The sequence below is a fragment of the Hyperolius riggenbachi genome, chromosome 1 (genome assembly GCF_040937935.1).
Source record: "Hyperolius riggenbachi isolate aHypRig1 chromosome 1, aHypRig1.pri, whole genome shotgun sequence".
Lineage (NCBI taxonomy): Eukaryota > Metazoa > Chordata > Amphibia > Anura > Hyperoliidae > Hyperolius > Hyperolius riggenbachi.
The window spans coordinates 526873357-526887543 of NC_090646.1; the positions used below are offsets into that span (position 1 = coordinate 526873357).

General features: G+C 41.2%; 1 protein-coding gene across 7 annotated transcripts in view; it reads right to left on the reverse strand.

Moving 5' to 3' along the window:
• Window positions 1–14187, reverse strand: part of NOS1 (nitric oxide synthase 1) — a 459584-nt gene that overhangs the window by 152088 nt on the left and 293309 nt on the right. The window lies entirely within an intron of this gene.

Sequence of the window (14187 nt, forward strand, 5' to 3'; positions counted from 1 at the left end):
TAATGTGTTGGTTGGCTCTATATAAAATAAATAACTACATACATACATACATACATACATACAAGCTGTGTGTTATGCTTCATCCAGAAGTACAGACAACATTTCCTCTCCTCTGCTACAACCAGAGCCGGATCATCCACAAGGCAATCTAGGCATATACCTAGGGCCTGGGGTGAGTGTATGGGCCCTAGGGGGGGATGCTACCCCCACCAAATCTAACTATAAAAAAAAAAAAAACAGGTGATCATAAGCACTGGACAAAAAGTACCATCTTGCCTAGGACCCCATTACATCTTAATCCTTTTCTAGCTACAACAGATATAGCCAAAGGACAAACCCTTCAAGGGAACCTAAAAACTGAGAAGGATATGGATTTTTCTTTTTAACGTAATACCAGTTGCCTGACTCTCCTGCTGATCCCGTGTCTCTAATATATTTAGCCACAGCCCCTGAACAAGCATACAGATCGGGTGCTCTGACTGAAGTCAGACTGGATTAGCTGCATGCTTGTTTCATGTGTGTGATTCAGCCACTACTGCAGCCAAAGAGATCAGCAGAACTGACAAGCTACAGGTATTGTTTAAAAGGAAACATCCATATCAATCTCAGTTTAGGTTCCCTTTAAAAGCGGACCCAAACCAAACATTTTTTAATTAAAAATATTTAGTTGTGCCACTCTGACACATACTGTACAAAGATAAACACTCCTTCAAGCCTATGAGCATTTCAGTGCATGCTTTTCACCCTTCTCATTTCATAACTATGGTTATACAGGTGGCAGCCATTACTTCTGAGCGTAGTAGGAGGTTTTAGATCATGGGTGTGTTTGTCATCAGCTACCCTCCCTCACAGGGGCGTCGTCTATGTGAAATCTCACACAAGCTGATTTCACCTCCCCTGTGACATCAGTAGCAGCCTGTGTTTTGTTTGTTTTTTTTTTTATCTCCTCCACCAGTCTGCCGGATTCTGACCCGGCAATATGAAAGGAAGGGAGGAGTTCCTCCAATAAATGTAAAATATTTTATATTTGTCATCATGCAGCTGAAAAAAGGCTGCTATTTATTATAATTTAGAAAATAGATTTTATTTCTGAAATCTTGTATTTTTAATTTGGGTCCACTTTAAGTTAAATAAAAAAAAAGGTAAGGGTTAACAGGTCTAATTTTATTTTCCCCTTAAAGCTGTCAGGGAGGGATCACACTTAGGTCAGCAGAAAATGGGCGAAATTTTCTGGACGATTTCATTTTTATTGTGCATGTTCTGCCTGCATTAAGCGACATGCAGTTGTCTGTCAGCAATGGGAATCGCATGTGGTGTGAGAAAAAGTAGTGCAGGCAGCACATTTTTCCTGCAAATGGGAACCGCACTGAAATGTGGCCCAGCCCATTGTTTACCAAGGGTTCCCACATCTGGGATGACTATGCATGCCGGGAAAACAACGTGCAATTCCCCCAAGTGTGACCCCTGCCTCATTGAGCAGTGCACTGACCTCTGGGCTGCCAGGGGATTGTCCCTTTGGCCAGTGCTTGCCTTTCAGATTGTTGATCCAAAAATACACATACTCCGTATACTCACACTAGAGCAGAATAAAACCTAACCCAGGGATGTGATCAAGACCTTCTCAAGGCAAAAGTGATGATAAAATGATGTATTATCTCAAAAGCTCACTTGTATAAATATGTGAACATACACAAATAAAGTTGGTACACCCTGTTTTCTCAGAAGAAAATCTGAGTCAGGACAGATGGGAGGGTTCATATTTTAATAGCTGAAAGCAAAATATTCAGTGAAATCAGAACATTAGCCAAGTCTTGAGGCTGTTACACAACTGTCTGTTGTATCTAAAAAGCCAGTGTAAGCAAATGAGTTGCAGTACCCTTCTTACAGTAAAAGTCACCAATAGTTTCCAACAATATTTCATTAAAAAGAAGGAAACAAATGCTGTATGTACTCGACTATAAGTCTAGACGCACTAAATAAAAGTATAAGGGTTGACTTGTACTCTAGTCTGACTTACATTTTTGACTCACAGCAGAGGGGGAGGAGAACGCACCTCTCTCTCAAACTCTTTATAGCAAGCCACGGCAACCAGCATGCTCTATAATTCCCCCCCCCCCCCTTCTATAGAAGCATCCATTACCAACAAATGACTGTAACACTAAGTAATCTGTGTACCATTAGTGACCATCACATTTGCACTAATTTACCCTGTTGTATGTAACACTTTCATGATAAAGAAAATGCCAAGAAAGCTCATGTCTGAAAGTCATGGCCATAATAATTACCAAGGAAAGGGCATGGTGAAAGATACTGGCCTGCAATGCTTACTAAGGAGGGCGAGTGGATAATTTCTGCACTTGGGGACCTGGAGGGCATACATGATAAAAAAAAAAAAGGCACCTGGAAAAAAATGGCGCAGAGTTTTCCACTAGTAGATTCTCGCTAAAATTAGCGATATTCTACGACTGAATTTCAATAGTACAATATCAGTAATATTTACCAATATTTTACTATGGCTACACCTCACCCTACTCTCACACCTCACCCTCCCTCTACCGATGCCTAACCCTATGACCCCCCCCGGTGGTGCCTAGCCCATAGACATCCCCTGGTTGTGCCTAAATCTAAGACCATTATGGCGGTGCCTAACCCCAAGAACCTTCCAGTTGGTGCCTAACCCTAAGACCTACTGCCCCCCCCCCCTGGTGGTGCCTAAGGCCCGGTTCACATTAGCGTTCCCTGTCCGGATCCGCCTGATCGGATCCGGACCGTATACTGTACAAACGGAACGTACGTTCCGCATAGCAATGCAAAGGCTATGCGGACGTTCACACGCGTCCGTTCCGTACAGTACGGAGCCGGACCGGATCCGGACACTTTTCCAACATGCGCTATTTTTTGGTCCGGCTCATCCGGCCCACGCATCCGGACCGGAGCCTGACTGCACCATCCGAAATCAGAAAACCAATGGGAATCGGAAGCACAGAACACACTGGCTACAAACACCTGACGTTCTACCCCACCTCCTATGCATATTCTAGCGGCGATTTTGGATGGGGACACATGGGCAAGCATTTTGGAGTGGAGCAGCAGTGATTTTTAACGTGCTGGAGCTGTTGGCAGTATGTCGGAGGTGGAGGTGAGGCCTATACAGCGGAGGACCAGATTCCACAGGGGCACCTTCTGCTGACCTCCCAGACCCCAAAATTTTTATTTATTTCTACTCTTTTGCCAAACGGATCCGGATCGCATCCTGATGTACACCTGATGCAACCTGACCGGATCCGGATCGGATCCAGATCAGAACCGTACGGTCAGGTCATCCGGTCCGTTTGGCAGAGAAACGCAAGTGTGAATGGGGCCTAACCCTCTAGATGCCAAAATTTACCTTGATTGTTGCGTATTCCAGCCATTATAAGAGCTTTGACTTGCGGCGAAAAACTTACATTTCGGCACCCGATAGCAGCTGCCCTGCACCCAAATTTCCTTTCTTTGACGCAGTTTGTGGTTTTTATAATAGGTGCCTATGGCTGCACAGTTTTTTTCTGAAAGGGTTCCTGTGCCCTTTTTTCCCCACTTTGCCTGGAGGAGTTATTTGCTGCACTTAAGAGCCAGTGAGAGTTAACGGTTGTAATAATTTATGCAATATAGTCATTAACCTCTTTTGGTCCCCGAGTGCAGCAATAAACTTTTCTGGGTAGACTGATACTTAAGTCTATAAAAAAATTGCAGCTCAAGAGGGTCAAATCTTTGGCTCAACTTATAGATTTGAAAAATATACGGTAGAGTTAAGAAAAACCCCAAACCATTTAAATATACAGTTTATAATTTTATATAATGTATTACAACATTGTATGCATGTAGGATGTGGTCTTCCTACAGCAAATGATCATCATTTACTAGAAGCTACTACTTCAAGTGGATATTATTATTATTAATTTATTGAGTTGGTCCTGTGAATTATTTTTAATTTTGTTACAGTGTGCTGAACCGCAAAACGCTAGCAAAACCGCTCAGTTTAGGTTTTGCTGAGCGTTTCTGCTAGAGTTTCAATACTTTACATTGAAGCGCTAACGCTCCCAAAATGCTGCAGGTCCTGCGTTTGCATTTCTGGGAAACGCAAACGCTCCTGTGGAAGTTGCCCCATCCATTAACATCAGCTGAGCGTTTTGGCAAAACGCTAGCGTATCGCAGCGCTGCCATAATGCTCAAAAAACCGCTCTTGTGGGTTCCAGCCCTAAAGATTTGTTTGGATTCTTGACCAATGGGAAGCCAAGCAATTCAAATATCCTTTTGCCAGGTATCTGTGTATGATGGGATGACATTCTGTGATCAGAAAGGAAAAATATAGCTGAGAAACGGAAGAAAAAAAAACGATTTCAAAAATTAGACAGATTATGATGCTGGTTTTAAATAAAATACGTAAAACTAGGTGTTTTATTTCAATTAAATATAAATAAAATAGAGGCCTTTTAATTTTTGTTTTTACTTTTTTTTTTTTGCTTCCAATCATTTTTATTCCTTTTTTCAAGAAAAAAACATAAACTTAAAATACAGGATAATATCACATAACAGAGGAACAAGAGAACATTTATCAATGGTAAAAGACATTAAATCTGAACAAAATGATATTTTTTATAATAAATACAAGACAAAATCCTTTGAGAGTGTATAGGAAGGTTGTATCCTGATTGAGTACAAAAAATGTTTATAAAAATACAAAACTTTATATAAACACTTGCAAATAGTATACTTCATATAAAAACACATTTTACAATAAATAAATTTGGTGTCAAATGACCCCAACACCTATTTATCAGGGAGGGGATGGCACATGCTATGGGGGCAGAAGTGAAGACTTCTGCAGCCACATTTGCTATGTTGGGGTGGTGGATTATGTTGCCCACAATTATTGTGGGTGACAAATACCATAGTTTCAGTATTTGTGGGGATGGGAAATTATCAAATTTGTCAAGGAAGAGGAGATTATGATGGTCACACTTGTGGTGATTGGCCACGCTTGCAAGGAGATAATAACAGGAGTTTAAGGTTGTTACCATAGCAAGGTGGAAGGTGGGTGGATCTTAGGTAAGGGCTCATGAAATTATTTACCCGGAGTCCCCTTGGTTTGTAGTTACCTCCCTTTTCCAGTTGGCTTAATGACGTTGATTTGGCCCTTCCAGAAACATTCACTTTATTCAATTTAACCAATATTTATAGCATGGTTTGCATGTTTACGATTTTAGTCTTGCTGCATCACCCACTGTCTCTTGAGATTCAGTTCACAGACAGATATAGGGAGATTTTCCCTTAGAATTCCCTGGTATAGTTGAGAACTTGTTTCATCATTGATGGCAAGCCATCTAGGTTTGGATGTAGCAGAATAGGCCTAAACCAGAACACAACTACCACAAGGTTTCACAGATGGGATAAGATTCATATGCTGGAATACAGCATTTTGTTCTCCAAATATAACACTCCTTATATTTGACAAAAAGCTATATTTTGGCTTCTTCAGTACCTCTCAGGTCTGTGTTCACATTAGCAAGCTGAAGACCGTCGGCAATGTTCTGGGGTGGGAGAGCAGTGACTCTCGATTACTTTGCTGTATACACTATTGCTGTTTATTGTTCCCCTGTTGGTGGACTTATGCACATCAACATTTCTCATTGTTAGGGAGGCCTTCAGTTGATTAGAAGTTACCAGGGATTCATTTCTAATCTCAAACTATTAAAAAAAAAAAAAAAAAAAAATTACCTTACAGTTGGAGCTATTTTTCAAAGTCAACCACTTCTTGGTTGGGTAGCAAGGATTGTGAACTTCTGACACTAGTACACTAGTCTGTCTGGCTGTGGATTGGTGGACTACAGACTCTCTAGAAATGGTTTTGTAACCTTTACCAGCTTTATGGGCATTCACAATTCCTTTTGTGAGTTCCTCAGACACATCCATTATTAGAATGATAAACATCCACAAATGTGTACTGTGTGTGAGCAGGATTTGCTGGAACCCCATTGAAAACACTCTCTAAGGCAGGTATGTCAAACCGGTCCTACGAGGGCCGAGATCCTCACACATTTTTGATACAGTTCAAATGAATTGATGGGTTTGAATCAGGAAAGGTGTGGTCCATCAGGTAGAACACATTCCTTTCTTTCTCAGTCCATCCTAAACACTGGCATGGATCTGGCCCTCCAGGCCTGCAGTTCGACACATGTGCTCTAAGGGGTAGTTCACACCAAAATCACTATTGCAATCACTAGCGCTCAACGATAGCAATTTTGTGAAGTGATTTATTCAAGCAGAATCGCTCCAAAAATACTACTTGCAGCAGGTTTACAATTTTAGAAAAATTACAAACGCTGCTGTGAGAACACCCTCATAGGGTTTCAGTAGCCAAGCTCTTTTCAAAGCATTGGCGATCAGAAAAGAGTTCAGAAGCGCTCTTGGTGTGCAGTAGCCCTTAATCTTGGTTTTCATCCCACTGGCTGAAAACAAACAGATTTCTTTTTCAAGTTGTATGATAATGCTAAGGATTTACTTTTGCAATTTAACCAGCACCCATATAACTTTCCGGAATCTGCCATAGCCGCAATTTCTACAGCCGCCTGTGGTGGCACTCAAATTATCGGTCCATAAATGAGATCTGGGAGAAACAGAGGCTTCATAGGTCAAATAATTATAGAGAAAAGTCACTTATCCACAATCTAGTACACTCCAGGACAGTCCAAAAATCCCAGGGGAGGTTGTAGGATGAGACCCACGGTCAGGACCAATCTCCTTATTCAGACCCACACGTCACATATGCAAGGGAACAGAAAAAAGTACATAGCGTAATCAACTCTTAAGCACTTTGCTCCTCACCGCTCCACTGTGTAACAACCACCTTTGCAGTCACCTCCAAGCGTGGGTACCCCTCATCTGACCCACACTCATTCTCAATGGCCTCCACAATTCCGGAGGTCGGGTTCAAAGGTATACGGGGGTGAAAGTAACACTGTATAGGCAGGCCACTCGTAGTAACCAATAGGCGGCTTCAGATTCAAAGAGGCACTAGGACTAAAAAAAAATACAAATCGTATGGCACCGTTTAACAACCAAATGTAAAAATTCAAGATTGCACTAACAAAAGCAGCAGATCGCAGTAGCTCCGCATCGCGTGACCGACCGACAGGAACTAACACGCTGGATGTATGGGATCTGAAGCGGCATGCGTGTTAGCGGTACCCGGGACGCTATACCACCTGTACAATGCGCTGTGATCTACTGCTCTTGTGAGTGCAATCTTGAATTTTTAAATTTGATTATTAAACTGCTCTATACTATTTGGAGTTTTTTAGTCCAAGTGCCTCTTTGAATCTGAAGCCGCCTATTGGTTACTACGAGTGGCCTGCCTATACAGTGTTACTTTCACCCGCGTATACCTTTGAACCCGACCTCCGGAATTGTGGAGGCCTTTGAGGGTGAGTGTGGGTCAGACGAGGGGTACCCACGCTTGGAGGTGATTGCGGTGTTGGTTGTTACACAGTGGAGCAGTGATGAGCAAAGTGCTTAAGAGTTGATTACGCTATGTACTCATTTCTGTTCCCTTGCATATGTGACATACGGGTCTAAATAAGGAGATTGGTCCTGACCGTGGGTCTCATCCTACAACCTCCCCTGGGACTTTTGGACTGTCCTGGAGTGTACTAGATTGTGGATAAGTGACTTTTCTATATAATTCTTTGACCTATGAGCGCAGTTATTTTTGAATGTGAAATTTAGATTGTTGTATGTGGAAAAAGGAAAGAGTCACAAGAAATGCACTATGGGATTGCGATATCGCGGCAATTTTTACCGCGATTTTAATGAAAGTAAATGGGAAGGATTTTAAAAAACGCTAATCAACTTCCCCCTGAAAATAAGCCCCAACACATCTTTTGTAGCAAAATTTAAATGTAAGATTCAGTCTTATTTTTGGGCAAGTATGATATTTTTCCAAATGGCTTTCTGAAACATTCATCTTATGCAAAGAGATCATGGTCCCGATCCAATTCCATTTTTCTCCTAGTCTTCACGTTGATAGTTCACATCTTATCAATAAAATGCCTTTTAAGCCGCAACAAGCAAGAAAATAATAGACATTACTTTTTCACCTACATTGTTGTACTTTTTCAAATGCAGAGGGTTAAAAAGCTATTTTAAAAACAGAAGATGAAAATTATCTCCTAGGAGAAAAAGTGAATTGGTTCAAGCACTTTCTCTCAAACCCATCAACTAGGTCTGTTATGGTGGACTTTGCATAGTTTTATAGCTGGAGGAATGCAGCAAGTACGATCTTATTCTGTCCAGGAGCAAGATATCCATGCCTCTAAGACAGGTATGTCAAACCGGTCCTACGAGGGCTGAGGCCCTCGCACATTTTTTACACAGCTCAAACTAATTGATGGCTCTGAACCAAGAACGATGTGGTCAGTCAGGTAGACCACATTCCTCTCTTTCTCAGTCCATCCTAAACACTGGCATGAATCTGGCCCTCCAGGCCTGGAGTTGACACATGTGCTCTAAGATAACCATTATCTGGAGAATGTTGCACATTTTACTGCGAGACCAATAACTTATGACCACTAAGACCTTAAGGTGCCTATACACTGGTTGTTCGGTTCTACATTATCTACACAATCTATTCTATATAATCCGAATATTTTCTGCTTCCCTGCGCTACTTCTTTGCCCCACCTTGCAATATTAGACATTATTCCAGCAGAAGTCCTCTCTAATATCACAATTGTCACAACCACTCCGTGCAGTACTCAGCTACAGTTAACATTGATTATTCACTGCTGCTGCCACCCACCCCCCATCGAACATGTCGGATCTATACGCAATCAGCATCAATAGAAATATCAATAGAAAATAAAGGCAAGCGGAATATAAATCACAGCAGCAAAAGTCAAACCTCCGGGCAAGTTCTGTCTCTCTGCTGTGGCCCTGCTCTCAAACACAAGCGGGTGAGGTGTTCTTGCAAAACTGTGCCAACTCATCCTTATTGAAATAGTCATACTTTAAATGCATCTTCATTAGATTTAATGGACATATTGGCACCCTTAAGGTAAATATATATATATATATATATATATATATATAATATATATATATATATATATATATATATATATATATATATATATATATATATATATATATATATATACACACATACATACATACATACATACATACATATATATATATATATATATATATATATATATATACACACACACATATACATATACATGCACTTTGATTTAAACGTTTTGGTTGAATTATTATTGTACCATGTATGAGCACCATAAGTCTGATGCATAGGTTAAGATCTACTTTGATGAGCTATATAGGCCTTATACTGTCACAAGAACTCAACACAGGTAATCATAATAAATGTGTTGTAAAAATAATGTTATTAAAGGGATACTGTAGGGGGGGGGTCGGGGGAAAATGAGCTGAACTTACCCGGGGCTTCTAATGGTCCCCCGCAGACATCCTGTGCCCGCACAGCCACTCACCGATGCTCCGGCCCCGCCTCCAGTTCACTTCTGGAATTTCTGACTTTAAAGTCAGAAAACCACTGCGCCTGCATTGCCGTGTCCTCGCTCCCGCTGATGGCACCAGGAGCATACTGCGCAGACCAAAGACCATACTGGACTTGTGCAATACACTCCTGGTGACATCAGCGGGAGCGAGGATGCAGTTGCGCAGGCGCAGGGGTTTTCTGACTTTAAAGTCTAAAATTCCAGAGTGGACCGGAGGCGGGGCCGGAGCATCGGTGAGCGGCTGCGCGGGCACAGGATGTCTGCGGGGGACCATTAGAAGCCCCCGGTAAGTTCAACTCATTTTCCCCCGACCCCCTTACAGTATCCCTTTAATGTGAATTTTATATGATTCTCTTAAAAGCATAAAAACGGGTGGTGCGCGCAAAGGTTTCTTTTTTTTTTTCTTCTCTCTCTAATTTAAACGGACCTGAACTCAGAACGTCCTCTCTGCTCTAAAAGATACGCAAATGCATAATAACGTTTAAACAAAAACAATCCTTTGTTACAGCTGATACAAATCCTGAAATAAATCTGATCTGCTTCTCCTTCCTGACTCAGGGCAGCAGACATGTTGTTAGCATCCTGTGCTTTGAAATGAGCTTATCTGCCATGGCAGTCATGTGACACAGGTGAGAGATCAAATGTACAACTTGTGATTAGACACAAATGAGGGGGAATTAAATAGGCTAAATTATCTAAATGCATACAGGGTGCATTTCTCTATGTTTCCCTTCTGTCCTGTGCAAGAATTGAGGTCCATGTTAATGTTTGGAAATGTACTGCCGTGCATGGGTAAAATAAATGAAATCAGACTTGGCTATATTTTGCATTGTGCAGAGCTAATTTCAAGAAACTAATGCAGATTGATAGGCAGGAAATGTCTATGATTTAAAAAGCAGTAGCACTGCAATATTTCCCAACCAAAATAATGTCATAAACTCCTGAGTCAGTTACTCTGGCACTCGTGTTTACCTGATTGCTGCAGGAGGAGATAGATGGATTGGGCTAGACGAGGTCATAAACTTAATGAAAACATTCAATTTGACTGCATTAGATACAGAATTTTACGATGACAGATGGATTGGCCCTTTTACAAATGCTGCCAGTATTAGTATTCTGAGGCCAAGTGGTGCTGATGAAATTGCAATTTTGCCTCAAGGAGGCATTGTACATCCCTTCCGTACTAAATATTTTTTAAAAAGTCCATGTTCACTTATAAATGAAAAATGGGCAGGCATCCTCTTTGATTACTGTTAATCTGATATTTCTTCAAACTACCATGCAAGAACCGAAGACTGGATGCTTTACAGAAACCTGTAGTGAAAAGATTCCATATTCACTTTGATAAAACCTGGTTGGTTTGGTACAAGCTCTATAAGAGTTCTGGTTTTCCGTCTTGCTCCAGCAAGTGGTTGCCCATGGCAACCAACAAGCTCAGGACTCTTCCTACAGAACCGTTTTCCCTTCTAGAACCTTTAGACACTCGCGCGCCATCTATGTTCCCGGAATGTGTGATGCATCCCGGATTGCACCGGTGAGCTCACTTTCTAGATTATGTTTTAAAACTGCTTCATTTGCTGTTTCTCACTGCCTGAGCAACAGGTTTCCTGTGTCCTAGTTTCCAGAGAGACTTACAGGTTTATGAACGGATATCCTGGCTTTGATCTGTACCTCAGATGGCTACTACAACCTCCATAATAAAAGCAAGTTTTTGTTTTTGAATCCAGTCCAGGCTTACTTGATCATTTATGACAGCCCACCGGAGATGCTCCCAGATGTCTGAATCTATGAAAGTCCAAGTCTATGATTGAGATGTGAGCCTTATCTCAGTTTTTGCATTATTTCAATAATGAGTGATGACACAAATTTACCAGATTTTAGAGACAAGCGTAAACAAGTTATAGCTGTCACAAACATGCACTAGGTCACAGTTTGACCTGTGGCAGGTCAGTTGCATAAGCTTCGGCTTTATCTGTCAGTCTGTGTACTGTGCACATTGCCTACCAATGGTAACGTCTCCACATCCCTGCATGAAAATATACCTCCCAACACTCTAAGATTAGAAATGGGAAAACCTTTTAGAGCAAACATATCTGGCAAAGGCATATTCCAACCAACCTTCAGTCATGTCCTCATCACTCTTCCAGTCGAACCTGCCATGAAGTATTCATGACATAAAGACGTATGCTCATCTTTCAACTCTCACTTGTCTTTCCTGTTATCAGGAATCTCCCTTTATATTAGCATTTGTAGATAAATCAAGGTTAGGATTTAGAGATTGGACATAAAATGTAGCATGATGAAACCACTTTTCAGTGTGTAGATATATTTATTCATACACATCTGTTCATCAGACCAAAAAGAGAAACATTAGAAGAGTTGGTCTGCAGAAGACATCTGATAATTGCTTGGAAAGGTCCTCAGGGATGGTGCTTCCATAGGGGCAAATACACACACAAGGCCCCAAGCACAGTTTACTGTCCTTACAGTGTGAAAATGTAAGGAGCCCCACATTCATTTTTTGTTCAGGGCCCCATTTACCTAAAACTATGCCCGTGTGTCCTTATTCATATGACTGTCCTGCCTGCATACTAATTGAGCACAGGCAGTAACTGAAAAGGATATGCAGATATGCGATGATCTCAGCTGACTACAGATCAAAGTTGTGTTTAATGTTCACAGTTAAAGAGGAACTCCAGTGAAAATAATGTAATAAAAATGGGCTTTATTTTTACAATTATTATGTGTAAATTATTTAGTCAGTGTTTGCCCATTGTAAAATCTTTCCTCTCCCCGATTTACATTCTGACATTTATCACATGGTGACATTTTTACTGCTGACAGGTGATGTCAGTGGAAAGAGATGATGCTTGCTTTTTTGGCAGTTGGACCCAGCTATAAACAGCTGTTACTTCCCACAATGCAATGAAGTTCACAGACAGGAAACTGTCAGGACCATGGTCCTGACATCACACTGTGGGAGGGGTTTCACCTCAATATCAGCCAGAGCCCCCTGATGATCTGTTTGAGAAAAGGAATAGATGTCTCATGGGAAAGGGGGTATCAGCTACTGATTGGGATAAAAAGTTCAATTCTTGGTTATGGTTTCTGTTTAAAGTTGGTTCACAGACAGTTGAGGAGTGGGGCGGTTACCGCTCTTTAATTTCCTGTCGTTATCTGCTGACAACTAATGACTACTGTATGTATGTGTCCACAGATGGTCTGCATGTGTTTTGCGCAGTGCAGACGTTGGCAAGCATTTGTCAAAAATTTCATAAAAGGTGTTGAGTATAATTAGCGTGAAAGACCCTTCACACAAACACCAAATCAAATGTCAAATCATGCCACGCCCATGCAACCTTTTGTAGCCTAGTACTGGTTCACCGGATTCTATTGAAGTGGCAGAAGAGACAACCAGCTGCCAGAAGCTGCAAGCAATCACTGGGTCAAAACCACTTATATTAACTCTGTCATAAAATAGAGAATAGGGTTGGGAGCTGTACATCACACAATATACTCGAGTACCACAGTAGCGTGTATGAACAAATGTGCTGTAAGAGTGTAAGATGGAGCGCTCCTAGGTAGGATATTAATTGTGTTTTATTCATCTGAAAGTAATATTTACCGAGCAAAGTGCAATAAGGGTTATATCTGGTATTTCTCCATCAGCAGAACATTGCAATTCATTTCTGTTTATTATTCCATCTTTTCAATAAAAAGAATAGAAGTAAAAAGAGTTGATTGTGCAGGTTCTGCTTCCACCCAGCAGATGAGTCACAAGGCTGCTCCCAGTAGTACTGAGGACCAACATATGCAACAGCATCAGTGCTCTAAAATTATTTAGTATTTATATAGCGCTGACATCTTTCGCAGCGCTTTACAGAGTATATTGTCTTGTCATTTAATAGCTCCTCAGAGGGGCTCACAATCTAATCCCTACCATAGTCATATGTCCAGTGTAGTGTATGTATCAGTCTAGAGCCAAATTTTAGGAGAAAGCCAATGAATTTATCTGTAGGTTTTTGGAATGCGGGAGGAAACCAGAGTAACCCACGCAGACACAGGGAGAACATAAAAACTACATTCAGATAGTGCCTTGGCTGGAATTCAAACCAGGGACCCAGTGCTGCAAGGCGTGAGTGCTAACGACTACGCCACTGTGCTGCCCTTCTCTAAGAGGAGGATTGCTCATCTATTGTCAGTCTTACAATGCAAAATCCCGCAAAGCCTTCAATACCCTCAGGGCTTCCTGATAAAGGATTCTGTTCTTGTCTTGGGGCCATTTCCACCTTCACATTCCTTCCACATATTTTATTGCACAGATAAACCTAGTGTCAGTGCAATATTACAGACTTATGCTGCCTTTTGCAGCCCGGACAAAACAAGTTTAGCAACACACGACAGAATCACAGTCTTTTCAGAAAAGATAAAATTACTTCATAAAAGTATAAGATTTTCTACAGTATATTTACTTCATCACCGGTGACAGATCTTTATTCTATGAATGCCGTGGTGGTGCAGAGGAAATCACTGAGCTCTCTTTTATTTGTGCTATCAAACAACAATAAAATGCTGGGAAGTATAATCAGCCTATAAAAGTGCTCAGGAATTTC